We start from the raw sequence: 25,100 nt of genomic DNA, 5'->3' as shown, positions 1-25,100 counted from the left end.
GATGTGTATAGCAGACTTTTGGACTCAGAGGGAGAGGGAGAGGGTGAGATGATTTGGGAGAATGGCATTGAAACATGTATAATATCATGTAAGAATCGAATTGCCAATATATGTCCGATGCAGGATACGGCATGCTTGGGGCTGGTACACGGGGATGACCCAGAGAGATGTTGGGGGTAGGGGGGTAGGAGGGGAGCTCATGTTTGGGAACGCAAGTACACCCATGGTGGATTCATGTCAATGTATGGCAAAACCAACACAGAATTGTAAGTAAAAAAAAAAAAAAAACAAAAACGAAAAAACAAAAAAACAAACTTTCCCTGACTACTTGGTATCCTGAGCTTTCAAGGCAAATAATGAAATGATTTTTAGTATTTGCAACTGCTTTTCCTGAATAAGGATTTCTATTACATCATTTTGCTAAAAGAAAATATATCAATTAGTTGTAATCTTAAAAAGCTACAGTTGTTTCACTACCATGTAAGTTCTTGGGTTTACAGCTTTGCATTAAAAAAGGAAGTTACATTTTCTTTAAATGACCTTATAAGCAGTTGCTATAAACCTGGACCAATAAAATGAATAAATAAATAAATTTATCCTAATAAATAAAATATCTAATAAAATAAATTTATCCTAAAAGATACCTCTTTATTTTAAATATTCTTCTTACTTAAAAAAAATTCTATATCTAAAAGATATTTTGAAGATCACTAGATTATTATTATCCCTAAAATTTTCAAGTTCTAAAACTATATGATTCTGTGATATGTTTAAAATCATGAAGTGATTTTATATTGAAGCTCCTATTTATCAGTGATTATTAAGCTACCCTTGGCCAGAATATTTTTTGATTGTGTTTCATTTATCTGTTACAAGATATCTCCAAACTCAGAGGCTTAAAAGAAGTACCTTTTATTAGTTTTATGATTCCATGGTATGACTGGGTGGTTTTTCTGCCTGTCTTATCTTGACTCACTCATGTAGCTGCTTCTAGCTGATGAAGCTTCTGCCACCAGGGCTCAGGTGAAATTTTCCAACTTGGTCTTTTATCCCAGGTTTCTTTATGGCATGACAGTCTCAAGGTAAACTTTCAAGAGAACAAGCCTCAGTGTACCAGCCTTTATCAGGCTTCTGGTTGTGTTCTACTCACTGACGTCCCATGGGCCAAAGCAAGTCTCATGATCAAGTCCAGAGTCACTTGAAGGGGGACACACAAAGCATGATATGGAGAGGTATGATACATTGGGTGCCATTATTGTAATAATCGATGGGCTTCCCTGGTGGCTCAGTCAGTAAAGAATCCACCTGCAGTGCAGGAGACCTGGGCTCAATCCCTGGGTTGGGGAGATCCTCTGGAGAAGGAAATAGCAACCCAGTCTAGCATTCTGGCCTGGGAAATTCTGTGGACAGAGGAGCCTGGTGGGCTACAGTCCATGGGGTCACAAGAGTTGGACATGACTTAGCAACTAAACCTCCACCACTACTGTAATAATTTACCACAGTTTCTAATCAACAGGATTATAAAAGACTCTGCTAAACTTTACACAGTTTGAAAACAGCATGTCCAGACTACAGAAGAGGGGCAGAAGTGAGGTCATTATAATAACAGCTCCAATGAATAACACTTCCCTATGTTCACACTCTTGGCAGTGTGGTGCTGCCATTCTTCCCTTCAAAAGGTAGAGTCTTTTCTCTTCCTTGAATCTTGATTGACGTGTAGCTTGCTTTGACCAACAGAATGTGGCTGACACGATGTTGTAAGAGCTCTAGAGTATAAGCTTCAAGACACCTTGAAGTTTCTGTCTTCACTTTCCTGAGTCTTAAATGCCATTTAAAGAAAAGTGGGCTAGGGGACTTCCCTGGCAGAGACCCCATGCTTTTACTGCAGGGAGTATGGCAGGTTTAATCCCTGATCAGGGAACTAAGATCCCACATGCTTTGTGGCACTGCCAAAAAAAAAAAGAAAGAAAGAAGTGAGCTACTTTACTGAATGATGAGAAATCATGTAAAGAGAGAGGTCCCAGCCTTTCAGCCATCCCCATCAGAACTTGGACATGAGGATGAGAACATAACACACTTTCTATCTCTAGTGGTCCCATCAGATGGATACAGCCATAGGGGCAAGCCCACATGAAACTACCCCTCTGTTCCAAAGACTTGTGAGTAGAGGTGTTGGGATGGTTTGTTACACAGTGATAGATAACTGATTCAGGAAGTAGATATTAACTCTTATTATTCTGTATTTTAACCCTATGGAGGAGTCATTAATTTTTACCTTTTACAAAGAAGAAAAAAGGGACCCAGAAAAGTTGAATTTCCTGTTGAAGTTTATACAACTAAATAACTGATAGAACACAGCTTTGCTGACTGGAAAACTCTTAAATTCCTTTTTTCTTTCTTAGTAAAGATTAATTACTTTAATTCAAGTTTTACTTATTTTTCTTTTGAGGCAAAACTAGTCTGAAAGCTGATCCTAGGCATTACCTCCTTTGGCTGAGTATTTTTTCTTTCCTTGATTGATTTTTTTCTTATTAAATTTCTAGAAAATCTGACAGTTTTTATAAGGCAAAGTTGAGCTTAATCCTGAGAAATAAGGAATCAGTCAGAATGTGGTTAACTCAGTCTTAAGAATAAAAGGGATATGAAAATTTCCCTCTAAAAAAACAGCAAGAAAGTTTCAGTAACCAAGATATTCTGCCCTAGAATAGTTCTACTTTATTTTTCTTCTGTGCTTTGGTTTTGACGGGATGTCTGCATATCTCTGTAAGTTTTTTTTTTTTTTTTGAGTTTTTATAGTTAATATATGGGACAGAGATATGTCATAGGTTAGGCAAATCCAGAGACAGACATGTGAATAATTCTATTTGGAAAATGTTAATTGCTTTCCAAGGGTTCAGCTGTTGCAGCAATGAAAAACAGGGTTTTGGAGACTCTGAATAATGCCGAAGGTGTGAATAAGGATGAAAATCTCCTGGTGACAGACCACTGTGAGGTCAGTGAGTCAAACTTGATCATCCCAGGAGGGCACACTCACTGGTTTTGAGTTACCAACCTCATTTTCTTCTTAAGGGCCACACTCTGAGATGAAAATCATACACAGAGAAAGAAAAAATATTTCCTTTGTTATTGAAAATGTTCTCTACAAACACATTGGGAGCACATACTTTTTTGCAACTACCTAAGAGACAGTGAAATAAGCATGTCTAAATATTGCTGAGAGAGAAAGTGAGTCTAAGAAAAAATTGTGTGACTTTGAACAAATAATTTCTGTCTTCAGAGAAAGCGGAATCAGAAAGCAGCTCTGGATACTAACCAGAGCTGAAGAGGAAAGAGCCCTTCTCTTTGCTTCTCATTTCCCTTCCATAGGAGACAGACATAGACATACAAAAGATGGAAAGCAGCAAGCAAGCCAAAAAAGTAAACTCCCATCAACCTTCAGCAACTGAAGTTCCCTGAAAATGTCCTTTCCTTTCCCCCTTTTAAAATTGGAATATAATTGCTTTAAAATGCTATACTAATTTCTGTTGTACAGTCATAAATCAGCTATATGCACACATACATCTCCTCCTTCTTGGGCCTCCCTCCCACCATACCCCTTCATCCTCCCTTCCCAGGTCATCACAGAGCACAGAGCGGAGCTCCCTGTGTTATACAGCTGCTTTCTGCTAGCTATCTATTTTGCACATGGTAGTATATATATGTCAATCCCAATCTCCCAGTTCATTTCATCCTCCCTTTCCCTCCTGTGTCCACATGTTCGTTCTCTACATCTGCATCTCTATCCCTGCCCTGAAAATAGGTTCATCAATACAATTTTCTAGATTCTATGTATATGCATTAATATACAACATTTGCTTTTTCTCTTTCTGACTTACTTTACTCTGTATGACATTCTCTAAACTACAGTGAAGTATCACCTCACATCAGTCAGAATGGTCACCATCAAAAAATCTGCAATCAATAAATGCTGGAGAGAGTGTACGGAAAAGGGAAACTTTTGGTACTGTTGGTAGAAATGTAAATTGATACAGCCACTATGGAGAACAGTTCCTTAAAAAATAAAAAATAGGATTATCATATGACCCAGCAATTCCACTACTGGGCCTGTGCCCTGAAATAGCCATAATTCAAAAAGGAACCCCAGTAGAGACACAGACACAGAGGGCAGACGTGTGGACACAGGGCAGGTGGGAGGAGGGTGGAATGAACTGGGAGACTGGGATTGACATACATACACTATCATATGTAAAACAGATAGCTGGTGGGAACCTTCTGGATAGCACAGGGAACTCAGCTCAGTGCTCTGTGGTGACCTAGAGGGGTGGGATTGGAGTGAGGAAGGAGGTCCAAGAGGGAGAGGACATATGTATATACATATAGCTGATTCACATCATTGTACAGCAGAAATTAACTCTATATTGTAAAGGTACTATACTTCAATTAAAAAGAAAAAGAAACACAGAGTTGAATATGAAGTAAATTGATACTTTTTCTAGGAGTAAATGGCTTTGGAAAACAGGCAGAAACCATAAAGGAAAATAATGAGATGTTTTAGTATAAAAAATAAAGTATAGCAAAGATCATAAGCAAAATAGAAAGCTAAACAGCAAATGGGGAAAAATGTTTGAAACATGACCGAGAGTGATGCTCTTTAAAGAGCTCTTATAAATTAAGCCAATGGTGAACTTCACAATAGAAAAACAGTCAACGTTACAAAATGTAGATGGAACATAATCCTATTTTTCTAAAATAAATATGTATGTTCAATACATAGAACAAAAAGCTTGAATGGGATCTCAGGTGATTTTGATGATTTTTCTGATGTTTAATTGTATTTTCTATTCCTTTTGAAACATTTTTAATTTCTGAAAAAGTTATTTAAAAAAATAAAACAAAAAAATTATATAGCAAAAATGACATAGAGGTGAACAGATACTGATGCTGTTGATGACATCTTAAGGCTTATTCACTGCTTGTCTAGTCAGCTGTTGTTCTGAATAGTTTTCAGATGACTATATCCTTTACCAGTGAGTATGTTTTATTATATTATACCCATGAACTTCTTTCCTCTATAGGTTTATATTTGAAAGAATGTGGGCAATTTTGACTCTAGTCTGCCATTAACAAGGGTTGTGATTATTTCAAGGGCTTCCTAGGTGGTGCTAGTGGTAAAGAACCCGCCTGCCAATGCAAGAGACATAAGAGACTCAGGTTTGATAGCTGGGTCAGGAAGATCCCCTGGAGGAGGGCATGGCAACCCACTCCAGTATTCGTGCCTGGAGAATCCCATGGATGGAGGAGCCTGATAGGCTACAGTCCAGGGGGTCACGAAGAGTTGGACACAACTGAAGCGACTGAACACACACACATGCAAGGCCTTGGAGTCTAACTCATATTATAAAATCAGTCAAGGTCATTCTTTTTTTTTTTTTAAAGATCTAGCTAGTTTCTAAAATGGTTTTTTAATTTATTTTGCAATGAGATTAATTTTCAAGAGAAATCTCATGAAACTTGTAATAAAAGAATGAGGAATTTTTTTTTTTTTTGCTACTTATATTCTATGCGGTACATTTGAGGGGGCCTCAGAACATCTCAACATTTTGGTGCTGAAAAACTCTTAAGGAATCTTTCATGCTGCTGCTACCTCCAAAGAGGAGTTTGTTTTCTTTAAAAAATTTTTTTTAATTTATTACATAAGTAATATGTTTCACTTTAGAAAAATTAGAAAGTCAGATAACTTAAACAAGAAATGGCTGTAATTCTAGCCCCCGGAAATAATTGCTGTTAATAGTAGACTGTATATCATCACACACATTTAAAAATATCTTATCAAAGCACTCATTATGCTGTAAATCTGCTTCCTGTTATTTAATAATGCATCCAAGCACTTTCCATTGAGTAAAATACTTTCCATAGTAGTTTTTACTGGGACATATGGTCCATGTCATCGGTCGCCTTTAAATGAACATTTAAAGGGCTTTCCATTTTTCACCATTTCCGTTTTCCACTATTAGAAATTATACTACAATAAACAACCTTATATACATCTTTGTGCATTTGTCTGATTGATTCCTCAGGATACATCCACCAAAGTGGAATTTCTACATTAAATGAAACCTCGATTTTCAGAGGCATTTATTAGTATGTCCAAATGGCCCATTATTGAGGTGTTAACAATTTACACTCCCTTTAGTCATGATCCTTAGCTATCTCTTAAACCTTTGACAGTCCAAGATAATAAATAATGACATCTTAATAAGTTTTAATGTACCCTACTTAGAGTACTAGTGAGGAAGTGTAGTTTTTCACAGTTATCAGTTGTTTGCATTTCTTCTCTTGTGACTTCCCCATTTAGTTACTTCCCAATTCTAGGAGAGAATCCAGACTACTTTTGGCTGTCTGATTCAATCTAGAATTTCCTCCAATTTTCATCTCATTTAAACCTTTCCTTTCTTGTCTAATCCTTAGAAAAATGACCAGAAATCTAATTTCCACCAAACAAATTCTTCTATATGCTGTTAATTTTTCCAACCTAGATTGACCTCTTTTCTTTTAATCTTTTCAGTTCAGTTCAGTTCAGTTCAGTCGCTCAGTCATGTCCGACTCTTTGCGACCCCATGAATCACAGCACGCCAGGCCTCCCTGTCCATCACCAACTCCTGGAGTTCACTCAAACTCATGTCCATCGAGTCGGTGATGCCATCCAGCCATCTCATCCTCTGTCCTCCCCTTCTCTTCCTGCCCCCAACCCCTCCCAGCATCAAAGTATTTTCCAATGAGTCAACACTTCGTATGAGGTGGCCAAAGTACTGGAGTTTCAGCTTTAGCATCATTCCTTCCAAAGAAATCCCAGGGCTGATCTCCTTCAGAATGGCCTGGTTGGATCTCCTTGCAGTCCAAGGGACTCTCAAGAGTCTTCTCCAACACCACAATTCAAAAGCATCAGTTCTTCAGTGCTCAGCCTTCTTCACAGTCCAACTCTCACATCCATACATGACCACAGGAAAAACCATAGCCTTGACTAGATGGACCTTAGTCGGCAAAGTAATATCTCTGCTTTTGAATATGCTATCTAGGTTGGTCATAACTTTTCTTCCAAGGAATAAGAGTCTTTTAATTCCATGGCTGCATTTTGGAGCCCAGAAAAATAAAGTCTGACACTGTTTCCACTGTTTCCCCATCTATTTCCCATGAAGTGATGGGACTGGATGCCATGATCTTTGTTTTCTGAATGTTGACCTTTAAGCCAACTTTTTCACTCTTCTCTTTTACTTTCATCAAGAGGCTTTTTAGTTTCTCTTCACTTTCTGCCATAAGGGTGGTGTCATCTGCATATCTGAGGTTATTGATATTTCTCCCGGCAATCTTGATTCCAGCTTGTGTTTCTTCCAGTCCAGCGTTTCTCATGATGTACTCTGCATATAAGTTAAATAAGCAGGGTAACAATATACAGCCTTGACGTACTCCTTTTCCTATTTGGAACCAGTCTGTTGTTCCATGTCCAGTTCTAACTGTTGCTTCCTGACCTGCATACAGAGTTCTCAAGAGGCAGGCCAGGTCTGGTATTCCCATCTCTTTCAGGATTTTCCACAGTTTATTGTGATCCACACAGTCAAAGGCTTTGGCATAGTCAATAAAGCAGAAATAGATGTTTTTCTGGAACTCTCTTGCTCTTTCCATGATCCAACAGATGTTAATCTTCTAATAAAGCACAAAGCAATAGCATCTTTTAAAATGTGATAGGACAATAATGTTTTGAGGTTTGGGATGGGGTAAGAGCTTTGGCAAAAGAGAAGAAACTCTCACTCCTGGTGAAAGAAATTGAGGGGAAGTGGAATTATTACTTTAGTATTTTTAAGAGTTTTACTATATGAATACTTGTTGTTCAATCACTTGGTCGTGTCTCACTCTGATACCCAATGGACTGCAGCATGCTAGGCTTCCCTGTCCTTCACTATCTCCCGGAGTTTGCTTAAATTTATGACCACTGAGTTGATGATGCCATCCAACCATCTCATCCTCTGTCATCCTCTTCTCATGCCCCCAGTCTTTTCCAGCATCAGGGTCTTTTCCAGATACGAATACTAAGAAGCATAAAATAATATAAACATTTCCCCAAACTTATTGTTATCACAAGATCATATTTTCACCTCTTTGCCTTTATTCCCAGGCGAATGGTGGCCAATAATAAAGCTGGACCCATGCAAACCTTTTATGCACTGTTGGAAAAATTAATTCCAAATGCATGTCTTGCTGTGTGTCACAAACATCATTCTACGTGGTATATGAAATGAAGATGATAATTTTGATGATGCAAAATATACCTCTGCAAGATATATGCTTGAATACAAGGAGCTCATCTAGAGATTCCCACTTCCTTGCAGCAGCAGAAGGTCTAGGAACTGAAATATTAGAGCTGAGAAGTTCCTTGGAGCAATTCCTGCACCCCAGTTGCTTACCCGTACAGTGAAGGCTGCTGTTAAGTGAAAACATCTTGCCTGAGATCATATATTTCAGAGTGGGAAAAATCTGGAGCTCCTAAGTCTAAATTCTGCAGGCCCTGCCTTCTAGTCATTACCTGTGGGCTGCTCTGGGCCCTGGTTCTAATGCCCAGCCTGTGTGTGAGGCAAAACTTTGCTCTGTGCACAGCCCAAATCAGTGCTGGACTCTGCTGCTCCTCAACACGGATGTGTTGACAAGATGAGGTGTTGCTAGTGGTAAAGAACTTGCCTACTAATGTAGGTAGACCTATGAGATGCTGGTTTGATCCTTGAGTGGGGAAGATCCCTGAAGGAGGAAATGGCAATCCATACCAGTATACTTGCCTGGAGAATTCCATGCACAGAAGAGCCTGGCAGGTTACAGTCCATAGTGTTACAGAGAGTCAGAGACAACTGAAGCGACTTAGCAAGCATATTCTTATCAGCACACAGGGTTTAGTACTGTCCTTATTTGTTAGATTTTCAAGTTTCCACTTCACAGAGATGACAAAGCTGATTACAACTCATAAGGCCTAGAAGAATAATTACTGCAGGGAGATTAAGATTTCTGTTTACACCGTGAAGCACACTCCTAACGAGAGATGCAGAATTTTGCAGCATCTCTGCTTTTGCAACATGCACATTTGATGAGAATATATTTCACCGTCTACAGCCTCATATATTTCTGACTAGCTTTAAACTTAATTAGTCCCTTCTAAACCAATGTCAGTTACATTCCGGGAGGGGGACTCTTCTTGAAGAACTTTCCCATTCGGATGAAATATGAGATGTTCATGGGCTGTAAAAATAGGGAACACAAAGACTAAATTTCTTGCCTGGAAGCAAAGTTCCTGGAACATGTGAGTCAAGTGGCAGTAGTTTGTAATTCATTTGAGAACATTCCCTCTCACAAAGAACAAGAGTGCAAACTGTGATCAACATCTGAGACTTTGCAGAAAACTCTTAGATAAAGAGGAAGGTGATAAGCTGATGAGGCTCCCACTCACTATGGAAATTTCAGAAGCTTTCCTTGAGCTGCTGTCCACTGATAAACTACTTCATGTTTTTTGAGTTCCCATAGTGAGGAAAACATTCAAGTGTGCTGTCTACAAAATTAACTGTCTGACTACAGCCCACAAAGATGAGATCTGCAACTCAGCTTTATGCCTCCCTAGCCTTGAGTCTGGCTTTACCCCTCCCTTCTCACTTTTATCCTTTGTTGCTCCCCTAAAAGGCTCTTCTTGAGTCAGCTTGTTCTCTTTATTTTGTGAACATTACTTCTTCTGGCCTGACTTTTTCTCTATAGCACATTGTTTCTCCTGCCAAGGGCCTGTTGTTCAGTCATCCAGTTGTTTCTGACTCTGCAATCCCATGGACTGAAGCAGGCCAGGCTTCTCTGTTCTTCACAATCTCCTGGAGTTTGCTCAAACTTATGTACATTGAGTTGGTGATGCCATCCAACCATCTCATCCTCTGTCATCCCCATCTCCTCTTACCCTCAATCTTTCCCAGTATCAGGGTCTTTTCCAATGAGAGAGCTCTTTGGATCAGGTGGCCAAATTATTGGAGCTTCAGCTTCAGTCCTTCCAATGAATATTCAGTGTTGATTTCCTTTAGGATTGACTGATTTGATCTCCTTGTTGTCCAAGGGACTCTCAAGAGTCTTCTCCAACACCAGGGATCTACTCTATGATTTCTTCTTAGAGAACTCTGTTCCTCAGGTACAGGTACAGCCTATACTCATGGAACAAGTTTTGAGACTAGGTACTTTTTTCAGGCGATGGACATGTCAATATAAATAAGCAATCATTCTTTCCTTCAAAGTATTCATAATTCAATGAGATCTAAAGGCTTTGTATTTGCTCCAGTCCCATGAAATTCTTTCATTTGCTAAATTTCCAGAGTATTTATTTTCTAAACCTTTCCATTTTTGTGCTGTGCTAAGTTGCTTCAGTCATGTCCGACTCTTTCTAACCCTGCAGACTGTAGCCTGCCAGGCTCCTCTGTCCATGGGACTCTCCAGGCAAGAATACTGGAGTGGGCTGCCATGCCCTCCTCCAGGGGATCTTTCTGACCCAGGGATTGAACCACATCTCCTATATCTCCTGCATTGGCGTGTTCTTTACCATTAGCACCACCTGGGAAGCCCTTCCAGTCCTAGCTATCAGTTACTATTGTCTTGGAACACTTCTCCAAGCTTTGTTCTTCTGACTGTTTCCTTTGTGCACTTGAACAAATTCATTCCTTAATCTATAAATTTTTATGTGCATGTTTCTATAGATTTAGTCTTTTTTTCAAATCAATTAAATTGAAAAGAAAATGCTTATTACTATCTCAAATATAAAACCAGGATTACTTGCCTTAATAAAAAGTAACCATAAAGAATATAATGAAATCATAACACTATTATTAAATTCTAGGAAAACACAGAAGAATGTTCATAGTAGCCTAATTTGTTAAAGCAAAAAGCTGAAAACAACTCAGATGTTCACAATAGTATGCTAGGTAAATTGTTGTGTGTTCACACAATAAGAAACCACACAGCATGAAAAATAACAAGCTGCTATAACATCCACGAGATGACTATAACAGACATAATGATGAATGAAAGATGCTAGACTATGTACTAAATGATTCCATTTCTATGAAAATCAAGAACAGGTATTGAAACTCCCAAAGCTTGTTTGTCAGAAGAGAGTAGGGGGGAAAGAACAACAAAAATTTAAAGATTCTTATCACATTACATTAAAATGTAAGCTCCAGAGACAGGAATCCTAACTGATTTGTTCAGTTGACACATCCCCAGTGCCTAGACTGGTACCCAGCACATGGGAAATACTCATTAAACATTTAAATAAATGAATGGATTTTCTTTGTCCAGGAATCTGTGAGGTTATTTCTGCAACATCCGCATTCTTGAATCTACATCATCTGGGAGAGGACTGTGAATCTTCATTTCACACTTACTGAGGTCTGCACTATAGAACCTTCAAGAACCTTTGGTTTTCTGGGTATCTGCAGCTCTACACAGCCCTTTGACTCCAGCCAGCACAAGCTCTTCTTCCATCATTGTAAATTTGTTTTCTCCAAACTTCTTTCCCAGAGTGGTCACTTAGAAGAGCAGTCAGATTTTCACCACTAGTCCTTTCTTCCATGCTGAACACACAAAACATTTGTATTGGGACAACTCCAATTTTGGCTAAAGTCCTTGCCTTTTGCAAGAGTTTTCTCTCAAGAAACAGCCACACTGTTGGATGTATTTCCAAGATGGAAGACACATGGTATTGCTTTGGTTGTGCTTACTTTCTGTGTTGTGAGAAGGTAAAACCCCTTCCATGAAGAGGGAACACTCTGACTTTTCAGAATGAAAGTAAAACCTTAGTATGCAGAAGCTTCGTAGTTCTCTTTCTTCTTTTATATTTTCTAGCACAAGAATCCTGAGGCAAACAGACATGTGCCATAATCAAAATGAGGAGGTTAAAAATTTTTTTTTTCAATTTCTACTCTGATCAATGATTTTATGAAACTGATAGAAGCTATATGCTTCCCCATTCTATACAATATTAGCATCATATATCACCTTCCCAGGTGGAGCCAGTGGTAAAGAATCCGCCTGCCAATGCAGCAGACACGAGACTGGGGTATGATCCCTGGGTTGGGAAGATCCCCTGAAGAAGGAAATGACGTCACTTTAGAACTCTTGCCTGGAAAAATCCCATGGACAGAGGAGCCTGGCAGGCTACAGTCCATGGGACTGCAAACAGTCGGACATGACTGAGCACTTGTCAACATATCACTTTTTACTTCTATTAGGAAATAATAGGATTGTTGCAAAAGTGACATTAACTCTCTTGCCTATGAAGATAGTTTCCAAAATAATAGAAAAATTGTAAAAACTTATGAGTGTTCCTTGGTTCATAACCCTTCTGGAAGCTCCTCCATGGACCTAAGGTTTGAAATGCAGCCTGAGCTTGTGTCTTGGCATTGGAGGTGAGTGGAAAGTGCTCTATATGTGGTCTTAGCCTCCAAAATAAAATTTTCTATCACTCCACCCAAGGATAATGGGATTTTAGGAAATCAGGACACCAGTTTAAGAACAGGAGCCACAGATTGAGAAACAGCTGGCTTTAAGGCCAGTTTTAAAGATTCCCTGGGTAATGTCAGTGAGTCTCTGCCTCATTTTGCTTTCTTTGTTTTCCTTTTCTTTACATCTCATGAGATCTGAGGACAGCACTTAGATGTTTCACTTCATGTCAATAAAATGTATCAGAAGGTCAAACTTACCTATGTGCCAAGGAGAGATATAGACCTTCAAGACATTTTCAGATTAAAATTCTATTTACTGAAAGCGAAAAGTGAAAGTGAAGCTGCTCAGTCGTGTCCGACTCTTTACAACCAGTGGACTGTAGCCCACCAAGCCCCTCTGCCCATGGGATTCTCCAGGCAAAAGTACTGGAGTGGGTTGCCATTTCCTTCTCCAGTTCCCGACCCAGGGATCGAACCCAGGTCTTCCACTTTGTAGGCAGATGCTTTAACCTCTGCACCTGAAGTACAAGTAAAATGTGATATTGTTCTTATATTTTCCTTTTCCCCTTGTAAGCATCATCTTTTCCATGCCTTCCTCCTATAAACTGTCCTTAAAATGTAGAATTATTTTCCTCTCTCTGTGAAACTAATTTCCAAGCTACTTTAAATTTCATATTTCCTCGATATTAAGATTCTTCAATATTGAGTCCATTATTCATAAACAATGTCCCTGATTTTATAGCTTTTTGTAGAGGGCAGAGGAATTACTCCTAAGTTAAATGTATACCTTGACATTGATTGCAAAATATATTCAGATTTTAGAAAATGGGAAAATAGAAGAATATCTTAAAATGGATAAAATATGTTGTTGCTTTTGTTTGGGAAATTGCATTTTAATAGGGGAATTTGATGGTGACTGCTGCCATGAAATTAAAAGACGTTTACTCCTTGGAAGAAAAGTTATGACCAACCTAGATAGTGTATTGAAAAGCAGAGACATTACTTTGAACAAAGGTCTGTCTAGTCAAGGCTATAGTTTTTCCAGCGGTCATGTATGGATGTGAGAGTTGGACTGTCAAGAAAACTGAGTGCCGAAGAATTGATGCTTTTGAACTGTGGTGTTGGAGAAGACTCTTGGGAGTCCCTTGGACTGCAAGGAGATCCAACCGGTCCATCCTAAAGGAGATCAGCCTTGGGTGTTCTTTGGAAGGAATGTTGCTAAAGCTGAAACTTCAGTACTTTGGCCACCTCATGCGAAGAGTTGACTCATTGGAAAAGACTCTGATGCTGGGAGGGATTGGGGGCAGGAGGAGAAGGGGACGACAGAGGTTGAGATGGCTGGATGGCATCACCGACTCGATGGACATGGGTTTGGGTGAACTCCGGGAGTTGGTGATGGACAGGGAGGCCTGGCGTGCTGCGATTCATGGGGTCGCAAAGAGTTGGACACGACTGAGCGACTGAACTGAACTGAGGGGAATTTAAGCCCCTGATGGGTATGTGAGAAGAAAAGATGGATATTTTCATGTGGGATGGAGAGTCTTTCTTGTGTTTTTCCTCATCTATTCTCTCCCACTTTCATTTATTTCAAGATTGGTCTCTCCCACTTTCATTTATTTCAAGATTACTCATATATCATCTTAGGACATTAATAGGTTGACAGACATTTCAAACCTCTTGGAGCAAAAACACTTTAAGGAAAGTGACAAAGCCAGATTTAAACCTGAATCTTTTATTTTCTAATTCCAGGAAAAAAAAATAATCATGTTAAATTCCTCTCCGTTCCCCCAAACAGTTCTCAGTGAAAAGCAGTACATGGTAATTATAATACTTACAAAGAGCATATGTTACAAAACATCAGCAGAGAAAAGGTTATGGGAAGATATTACAGAAGCATTCTTTAAATTAATTAGTGTTCATCAAATTACCTACTCTTTGGTTTTATATAGTGGAATAAATGAATGATTTGATAAAAGTAATGTCAGGGCAAAAGCAGAAGTCTAAAATCTAGATGCAACTATTAAGTACAATAGATTTTTGACAAGGATGTCAGTTATTGGCACTTACAGTCAAAAGAGAGTTAAATGAGACAATACATTTTTAAAGCACTTAGCTTGCGATACAGCTGAGTGCTTGGTGAATGTGTCCAAAGAGTAATATTATATACAAGGTCAGAGTTGTTCTGATGTCAGTAACATCCAGAGAAAGACTGGAAATGCTCATCCTTTCCAGCCATTTGTTCTAGAAGATATAGATTTATTGAAGTTGCACCACTTCAACCAGACAACATAGCTGGATTTAAAAAATGCTGTCATTTAAAAATAAATACTCCTCTGTTTTGTGTGTGGGTATGTATGTGTGTGAATTCAGAGATTAGAGTTAATCACAGCTCTGGTAATGTCTTAATACTTTCAGGAGGAAGTTTGACATTTTTCTTAGTTGATGGGCCAGAAGAACCTTATAGAGTATCTTTGCTTCTTCAACATTTCACACACAAGAATCAGAAAAAAGTATTGGTAAATCCAGATTTCTTTACTTTTCAAAGTGATTTTCTTTTCCCTGTGGAGCAAAGTATATAAGAAAAGCATACTTCTTTTGGTTAGATAAAAGTGTGATTTTGAAAGGAAGGTATTACGTGGGGGAAGGAGAAGTATAACTTTGTGAGTTTTCATTGGATCCTTTTGCAGTAGGAAGTAGATTGAATGCAGAGTTACTGCAAAGAAGTGCTGTAGTGAAGCATAGAAGGAGACAGAAGCCTTCTGAGTTAGCATGCGCAGGGACACTGGGCTCCAGAGATGGGGATGAAGCATGCCAGTGGAGACAAGGGTACTGGAAAGGGTGATGGAAGAAGGCTAATGGCCACCATTTTGCCCAGATCAGCCCTGATGGCACCTCTTTATACATAATACGTGTGCAGTGCATGTTAAGTGTCTCCCATCATCCTATTGAGTACCACCCCATGGACTGTGGCCCTCTAGGCTCCTCTGTCTATGGGATTCTCCAGGCAAGAATACTGGAGTGGGTTGCCATGCCCTCCTCCAGGGGATCTTCCTGACCCAGGGATTGAACCCCATGTCTCTTATGTCTCCTGCATTGGCAGGCAGGTTCTTTACCACTCATGCCACCTGGGAAGCCCAATATATGTGTATATATATATATGCTGCTGCTAAGTCGCTTCAGTCGTGTCCGACTCTGTGCGACCCCATAGATGGCAGCCCACCAGGCTCCCCCATCCCTGGGATTCTCCAGGCAAGAACACTGGAGTGGGTTGCCATTTCCTTCTCCAATGCATGAAAGTGAAAAGTGAAAGGGAAGTTGCTCAGTCATGTCCGACTCTTAGCGACCCCATGGACTGCAGCCCACCAGTCTCCCCTGTCCATGGGATTTGCCAGGCTTGTGTACTGGAGTGGGGTGCCATTGCCTTCTCCCATATATATATAAAGAGGTAAATATGATAAAGATGACTCTTCTACAATTGTTCTTCAATCTGCTGTTTTGTAACCTTGTAATCTTGGAGGTAGCTTATGTAGGGCTTATAGATTTTAAGATTTACCCTCAATATAATCCCATGCTGGTATGGCTCTGAGCCTGGCCTTCAGGAGGTGTTGGCTTTGCTGACTGCATTACTCTATATCTGTTAGAAAACGCCGCTCTCCTTGTTAATGATAACTTGTCTCTAGCTGTCTGTGGTGTGATAACTTGTTTCTAGCTGTCTGTGGCGTTATAACTCTTTTGAGTTAGGCTTCATTTCAGCTTCATGAGAGCATTAACTACCCCTTAACATACATGATAAAGCTACATATGTAGCTAGAAAATAAGAAACAGTGTCCCCATTTGGTTTATAGAGATTTTAGAATACAGAAATATATTTCCATGCAAAGTGGCACATCCTCAAAACTGTTTGAGGTAACATTATCCTTCTTATTTTAAGATAGAGAATATGCCCAAGTGACCAGCTGGCAAACACTAGCACGGTGGTTGCCAATGAGGAAAGGTAGCAATTTTGCTTCCAAGGGACATGTGGTAATTATGGAAACATAGTCAATGGTCATGACTTGCGTGGTGGTACTGGTATCTTGTGGGTTGAGACCAGAGATGCTGCTAAATCAAGATAGTCCCCCCACAACAAAGTATTAACTGGCCCCAAATGTCAGTATTGCCAAAGATGAGACCCCCTACACTAGAGACTTTACTTGAATACAGTTTTCTGACTTTGGAGCTCATCCCTCTCACTATATAGTGCAGAAGAGTTGGTTTCTCCAAGTATATCTTCTATTTCCAAGGGTCCTGGGAAGTAGAAAAGGGGAAGGTAGAACTGGATATGCTACAGAAACAAAGAGGGAGGAAAAAATAATTATTGATCATTTCTTCTGCCAGGAACTATTCAAAATACTTTACATGATTAAATTCAGTTAATTTTAAGCACAATTCCTTGGAGCTTTCACAATTTATATAAGTGATTAAAAAATGATAATAACTTTAAGAAAAGTGCTAAGGTCATGATGTTAGTATAGATCCAGAACTTGGAATCATACAGATGTGTTGCTTGACAGACGAAAGCAGAAAAGACAAGGAAGCCTGTTAGAATAGCAGACAGCAGAGTAATGATAGTAAGAGAGATGTTCATGCACATCCTTACCCCAAGGGTATCATCTACTCACTCTATTAGTATCTGGGTTGCCAGAATTTTGGAAATGCAAATAAGCCAGCATTATTATAGCACTGGGTTGAACTTAAGACATCATTGGTTGTAAGATGTACTGTTTCTTTTATGTACCACTAAGAAAGAAAAACACAATTTACAGTTGTAAGACCCCATCAATTTGAAAAGATACATTCCTACTTATATGTCTTTCTTGGTAACTCAGTTGGTAAAGAATCTGCCTGCAATGCAGGAGACCCCAGTTCAATTCCTGGGTCAGGAAGACCCCCTGGAAAAGGGATAGGCTACCTGCTTCAGTATTCTTGGGTTTCACTGGTAGCTCAGTTGGTAAAGAATCCACCTGCAATGTGGAAGACCTGGGTTTGATCCTTGGGTTGGGAAGATCTGCTAGAGGAGGGTATGGTAACCCACTCTAGTATTCTTGCCTGGAGAATCTCCATGGACAGAGAAGCCTGTTGGTCTGCAGTCATGGGGTTGCAAGGAGTCAGACACGACTGAGTAACACAGCACAGCACATTCCTATTTAAATGTACATCCACAACAATTCAGTACAAGTGGGTTGAGAGATTCCACATGACACTAGGCTATAGTGTACAGAATATAGTAGCGCATGAGAACTAGCCTCGTCCTCAGGAAATAAAAGTCTTTTAAAAGTCATTAAATGTTTGGATCTCCTCCTTTAACCCTCCCGAAACAGTTCATTAGACATGAACTGTGAGATACAGTGAAGACACAGTGAGAAGAGAAACAATGAAGAGAATTCTCACCATACATTGAATCTGTTGGTATCTTGATCTTGAACTTCTCAGCCTCCTAAACTGTAGGAAATAACTTTGCTGTTTAAGTCACCCAATCTATGGTAATTTGTTATAGCAGCCAAAACTAAGACAGTTGGCCAATTTTTATGTTAATGGGAATAATTCAGTAGTGAGGCAGCCATTGATGTGATAGGGAGAGAAGGAGTAATTACTGCAGGTTAATTTTTGAAAATGTGGATAAAGATGGTCTTCAGAGTATTACTGGAGGTATGGCCCATTGTGGAGAGCAGTGACATTTTATTTGATGTAATGGAGAAATTGTGAGAAAAGATGTAAGGTGACAAGTTTTACTAGTGGGAAGATGAAGGCATTGATTTTTTCTTCAAAGCAATAGCACACGAGACAAGCTATTGGTTGTGAATGAGAAGTTTGAACAGAGTGCAAGTGTTAGAGAAGGGACAGTAAGATGTGAAATAGTTTGAGTGAGTAGGAAAGTAAATGAATTGAAGAAGTATAATATTATTGCTGGGTTGTGCTGGTTGAGCTTTTGAGGTCTGTGATCATAAATTATGTTGTTGTTGTCTAGTCACTAAGTCATGTCTGTCTTTTTTGTGACTCCATGGATTGTAGCCTGCCAGGCTCCTCTGTCTATGGGATTTTCCAGGCAAGAATACTAGTACAGGTTTCCATATCCTACTCCAGGGGATCTTCCCAACCTAGGGATTGAACCTGCAATTCAGCACTGCAGGCAGATTCTTTACCACTGAGCCACACAGGAATCCTCTGATCATAAATTCTAGGAGATATCACACAGCACTGTTGTTTCTCATCAATGATCAGCTACTTGGTTGCATCACAGATATATAGTTGAGTTTAAACAAGAATAAGGCTTTCTTTAGCATGCTGGTAGTGGTAAAAGGGAGCAGGCAATGATTAGAATGATGGACCAGTACAATCTTATCTGGGTGAGGCCTCAGAAGAAATGGCTAATGATTGTATGTGGTAGGCCCTTTCTATAATGGTTCCTAATTATCTGCACTTCTTGGTGTTTACACCCTTGTGCAATTCAATAGATTGAACCTAGTGACTTTCTTCTAGTAAATAAACTATAGCTGATTGAGTGTCATTTCAGAAATTAGGTTACAAAAGACTGTGATTTCTATCTTAGTAGCACTGTCTCTCTCATCTTTTCATTTTCTTGCCCTGTGGAAAGGTGCAATGGCCAGGAACCTCAATGAGAAATTGAGGCCCTCAGTCTAACAGCTTATGTGGAAGTGAATCCCACCAACAATTTTTTTTAAACTTTTTAATTAATTTATTTATTTTAAAAAATAAATTTATTTATTTTAATTGGAGGTTAATTACTTTACATTATTGTATTGGTTTTGCCATACATCAACATGTATCCACCACAGGTATACACATGTTCCCCATCCTGAACCCCCCTCCCTCCTCCCTCCCCACCAACAATTTAGAAGCAGATCCTCTTCCAGTTAAGGTTTAGATGAGACTCCAATTGTGACCAAACTCTTGATTGCAGCCTTTGTGAAAAACCCTCATCTGGAAGTCTTAACTCAGCCATGCCCAGGTTCCTTATCCACAGAAACTATGACCTAACAAATGTTTGCTGTTTTAAGCCATTTCATTTGGGGATGATTTTCTGTGAAGCATTAGATAAATGGTACATGACATGATGATGGAATGAATGAGTCAGAAGACTTGAGCGGAGCTAAAGAATGAGTGGAATGGTTATGCTAGAGCATATAAAGATAGGAAGCAGTGGCCATGGAGGGGGAAGTGGGTACTTGAAGTCAAGATTTCAGATATGGTGCAGATAACAATAAAGACAAGGTCTACGAGATGACTACAAAGATGGTGGGTGAGGTGGGGTGAAGGAATAGATCTTTGGAAGTTAAAAGACCAAGAAACCTAGAAGACAAGGTGTTAGATCTGCATAGATGCTGATATAATCAAACTAGCAGGAAAAGAAATGGAGAAGAAGACGGTGTGAAATATGAGCCCCTTGTTATCCTGAGGGTCCTCTAACCTTAAAGTGAGTGAGTGAAAGTTGCTCAGTCATGTCTGCCTCTGCAACCCTATGGACTAGCCTCCCAGGCTCCTCTGTCCATGGAATTCTCCCAGCAAGAATACTGGAGTGGGTAGCCATTCCCTTCTCCAGGAGATCTTCTTGACTTAGGAATTGAACCAGGGTCTCCTGCATTGTAGGTATATTCTTCACCAGCTGAGCTATGAGGGAAACCCCTAACTTTATAAGGTAGGTCTCTCTCCAGAATACATCCTAGATATGAATATGATGCTGTAGCCAGTGCTCTGATAATTAGACACATCAGCTAGAGACTTTGCAATAAAAGTTGGGGAAATGAAGAAACAAAGAGATGATGCTTCCATTTTAGAAATGATAATGATAGAAGCATCTTCTAGTCTCCAGTAGTACCACTATCCAGTATCTAGTCTCAGTGAGACGGGGGTGGAACAGTGGATTCTGTGTATTAGCAGTGGGGGCAAAATAGGTTCATGGGGCCAGAACTGTGCCTCCAGTGAATTCTCTAAGGGGTTCTGTAAGCTACCTGTAAATTCACTTTTTGGCATAAGTTAGTCAGAGTTTAATTCCTCTGGTGCAACTAAGAATCCTGACTGACAATGATGTGGTAAAATCTGATGCCATGAACACCAAAAAAAAGTGAGGAAAGTGTTTTGTGAGAACCACATAGAAAGGCTAAAAGGGGAAGTGGTTTTGTTCAATAACAAAGTTATGATATACCAATAAATGTACCTAAAAGAATGTTCATTTTAGTCTTATTTATAATAGCAAAATAGACAATTGCTTTAAAAACATGCTCTATAGAGAGTTGCTCTAAAAATTTAACCAAAAATTGTTCTCCCATAAGTTTTTGTAGGAAATTACAATGCTGTGTTCTTGAAAAATTAATGACACAGAAGAATGTTTAAGATTTGTTGACAAATGAGAAGAACAAGGTTACAGGTTACAGGATGATATATAGAATGTGAGCTCAGTTTTGTTGAGAAAACTATATAAGTCTGTATAAAAAATACTAAAGGTATATATTACTACTTTTACATGTTAAAAGTGATTGTCTTTGGAGAAAAGGATTATAAATTATTTACATTTTGTTATTTGTGCTTTTAAGTATTTTCAAATCTTTTGAAAGGAGTGTTTTAAGTAATGGAAAAATTTTTTAAGAAGTTAAAAGTAAAATTTGATAAATATTTCCTCCAAAAATATGCTGAGGATTTGGTGTGGCTTTTTTACGTGTAGTCCAGCCACAGTGATAGGAGTCTTGGCCCTCAGGATCTCCAGCATGAATTCTGAAGCTTTATTGTGTATTGTGTCCTGGTTGCCTCCTTGCAGATGTGGAAGAAGCTACGGTGGTCACCAGTATACCTAATTTGACTGATAGTGGAGTTTTGGAATTTTCTTTCCTTAGAAGGATCTATTTTCCTTGGGTGACAAGAAAGAATAGAGGTAGTCTGTAATAGTTGCCTTTCAAAAACAGGTAAGAAAATTCACTAGGTCTTGGAATCTTTATCTAGTCTTGAATCTAAGCTCTGACTCATAGTTGTTGTTGTTCAGTCAGTCAGTCGTGTCCGACTCTTTTTGATCTCATGGGCTGCAGCACACCAGGCTTCCCTCTCCTTCACCATCTCCCAGAGCTTGCCCAAACTCATGTCCATTGAGTCAGTGATGCCACCCAACTATCTCATCCTCTGTTGTCCCCTTCTCCTTCCACTTTCAATCTTTCCCAGCATCAGGGTCTTTTATAACGAGTCAGCTCTCTTGGCATCAGGTGGCCAAAGTATCGGAGCTTCAGCTTTAGCATCAGTTCCTCCAATGAATATTCAGGATTGATTTCCTTTAGGATTGACTATTTTGATATCCTTGCAGTCCAAGGGACTCTCAAGAGTCTTTAACACCACAGTTGGAGGTGATTCATAGGGTAATTTAAAAATCTTTAAAAAATATCTATATTTTCTTCTTGTTCAAAGTGTTAGTAAAGCTTTATTTTGTTGAAACATGTGGTTTAATTTCCATAACATTAGTTTCCAAAAGTATTTTGGAAGTCTTTTTTTCCATAGATGGAAAGTTTTATGAAACCTTGTTTATCTTGAAAAAATCTTTTTCCACTATAATACAGAACAGAGAGAAAAGAAACACTCCCTCAAAAACCAGAGTAGTGTTCACTTAAGAGAAATAATCCACTTGTTTAATCTTTATGCAGCATCAATACACCAAGGTTTTTTTGAATGTAGCATGGTCAAGCTTAATATACTTAACTACTTTACAGAAAAAGATAAAATCTATTTTCTCTATGTATTTCAACATAATTTTATTTTAAAAAATCTATATCAGATAAGATGTATGTGCTGTAAACAATACAAAATAGCTAAAATACATTGGTTTTGTAAATTTCAGTTCATAATCAGTTGCAGCTGTGTAATATCCAAACGTTGGAAGAGTGAACACAGAGAACTACATAAACTTTAATGTGAATATCACACTTGTTCTTTCAAATTTTTGGCTGACATAATACTGCAGAATTCTTACAAGAAATTGGCTCTCATTAGTTTTGCCTTTTCTGATCCTCTGAGAAACTTTGAGGTCACTGTCAGCATGGGGCCCAGGCTTTTTTCTGAGCTCCAGATCAGGTGCCCTTGGATTTTCACCAAATCTAGTGAATCCATAGGGTCAACACCCTGACTTCAGTAGTTTCTTGAGGGAAGAACATCGGCCATTGGCTCCCTAGAGGTTAATGCAGAACTAAAATCATTGCCTTGATTTTGAGATTTGAGAAACTTTTAATTTTCTTTTTCTTTCTTTTTTTTTTTTTTTTTTGGTGAGTCAAAGAATGGGAAACTTTCCAGCCATCTGAGACAAATTCAGATAAAGAATTCCACATAGAGTTGCTTGGAAGCCAGTAATCTATGCAGAATTCTTCATTTCGTGGAAATTTCAGGAATTGTACATGTGGTTTGGGTGTTGTGCATGAATTACTTCTGTGGAAGAAGTTTCTACCTTCTTCAGGCACCTCATAAATAACTAATGTATGTCCAAACCTGGCACCTACACTGCTTGCTTCAATTTGAGAGCTCCGGTAAGATCATGGTATCTGTTCCCATCACTTCATGGGAAATAGATGGGGAAACAGTGGAAACAGTGTCAGACTTTATTTTGAGGGGCTCCAAAATCACTGCAGATGGTGATTGCAGCCATGAAAAAAAAGACGCTTACTCCTTGGAAGGAAAGTTATGACCAACGTAGATAGTATATTTAAAAGCAGAGATATTACTTTGCCAACAAAGGTCCATGTAGTCAAGGCTATGGTTTTTTCCAGCGGTCATATATGGATGTGACAGTTGGACTATAAAGAAAGCTGAGTGCTGAAGAATTGATGCTTTTGAACTGTGGTGTTGGAGAAGACTCTTGAGAGTCCCTTGGACTGCAAGGAGATCCAACCAGCCCATCGTAAAGGAGATCAGTCCTGGGTGTTCATTGGAAGGACTGATACTGAGGCTGAAACTCCAATATTTTGGCCACCTCATGTGAAAAGTTGACTCACTGGAAAAGACTCTGATGCTGGAAGGGTTTGGGTCAGGAGGAGAAGGTGACAACAGAGGATGAGATGGCTGGATGGCATCACCGACTCGATGGACATGAATATTAAAGTTAGTAATATTAATTGCAGGATATAAAATTAACACAGAGAAATCTCTTGCATTCCTGTATACTAACAATGATAAAACAGAAAGAGAAATTAAGGAAACAATTCCATTCACCACTGTAATAAAAAGAATGAAATACTTAGGAATAAATCTACCTAAAGAAACAAAAGACCTATACAGAGAAAACTATAAAACACTGATGAAAGAAATAAAAAAAAAATGACACAAATAGATGGAGAAATATACCATGTTCATGGATCAGGAGAATCAATATAGTGAAAATGAGTATACTATCCAAAGCAATCTATAGATTCAATGCAATCCCTATCAAGCTACCAGCAGTATTTTTCACAGAACTGGAACAAATAATTTCACTTTGTATGGAGATACAAAAAACATCAAATAGCCAAAGTGATCTTGAGAAAGAAGAATGGAACTGGAAGAATCAACCTGCCTGACTTCAGACTATATTACAAAGCTACAATCAAAAGACAGTATGGCACTGGCACAAAGACAAAAATGTAGATCAGTGGAACAAAATAGAAAGCCCAGAGATTAATCCACCCACTATGGACACTTTATCTTTGACAAAGGAAGCAAGAATATATAATGGAGAAAAGACAATCTCTTTAACAAGTGGTGCTTGGAAAACTGGTCAACCACTTGTAAAAGAATGAAACTAGAACACTTTCTAACACCATACACAAAAATAAACTCAATATGGATTAAAGATCTAAACCTAAGACCAGAAACTATAAAACTCCTAGAAGGAAACATAGGCAAAACAGTCTCTGGCATAAATCACAGCAGAATCCTCTATGACCCATCTCCCAGAGTAATGGAAATAAAAGCAAAAATAAACAAATGAGACTCAATTAAACTTAAAAGCTTTTGCACAAAGAAGGAAACTATAAGCAAGGTGAAAAGACAGCCTTCAGAATGGGAGAAAATACTAGCAAATGAAGCAACAGACAAAGAATTAATCTCAAAAATATACAAGCAGCTCCTGCAGCTCAATACCAGAAAAATAAATGACCCAATCAAAAAATGGGCCAAAGAACTAAACAGACATTTCTCCAAAGAAGACATACAGATGGCTAACAAACACATGAAAAGAGGCTCAATGTCACTCATTATCAGAGAAATGCAAATCAAAACCACAGTGAGATACTATTCCATGAGGGTCAGAATGGCTGCTATCAAAAAGTCTACAAACAATAAATGCTGGAGAGGGTGCAGAGAAAAGGGAACCTTAACTCAGATGACCATTACATCTACTACTGTGGGCAGGAATCCCTCAGAAGAAATGGAGTAGCCATCATGGTCAACAAAAGTGTCCGAAATGCAGTGCTTGGATGCAATCTCAAAAACGACAGAATGATCTCTGTTCGTCTCCAAGGCAAACCATTCAATATCACAGTTATCCAAGTCTATGCCCCAACCAGTAATGCTGAAGAAACTGAAGTTGAACGG

This window comes from Oryx dammah, unplaced genomic scaffold (genome assembly GCF_014754425.2).
Source record: "Oryx dammah isolate SB20612 unplaced genomic scaffold, SCBI_Odam_1.1 HiC_scaffold_27, whole genome shotgun sequence".
Lineage (NCBI taxonomy): Eukaryota > Metazoa > Chordata > Mammalia > Artiodactyla > Bovidae > Oryx > Oryx dammah.
The sequence above is the reverse complement of the archived record's forward strand: the minus strand, read 5'-3'. Positions refer to the sequence as shown.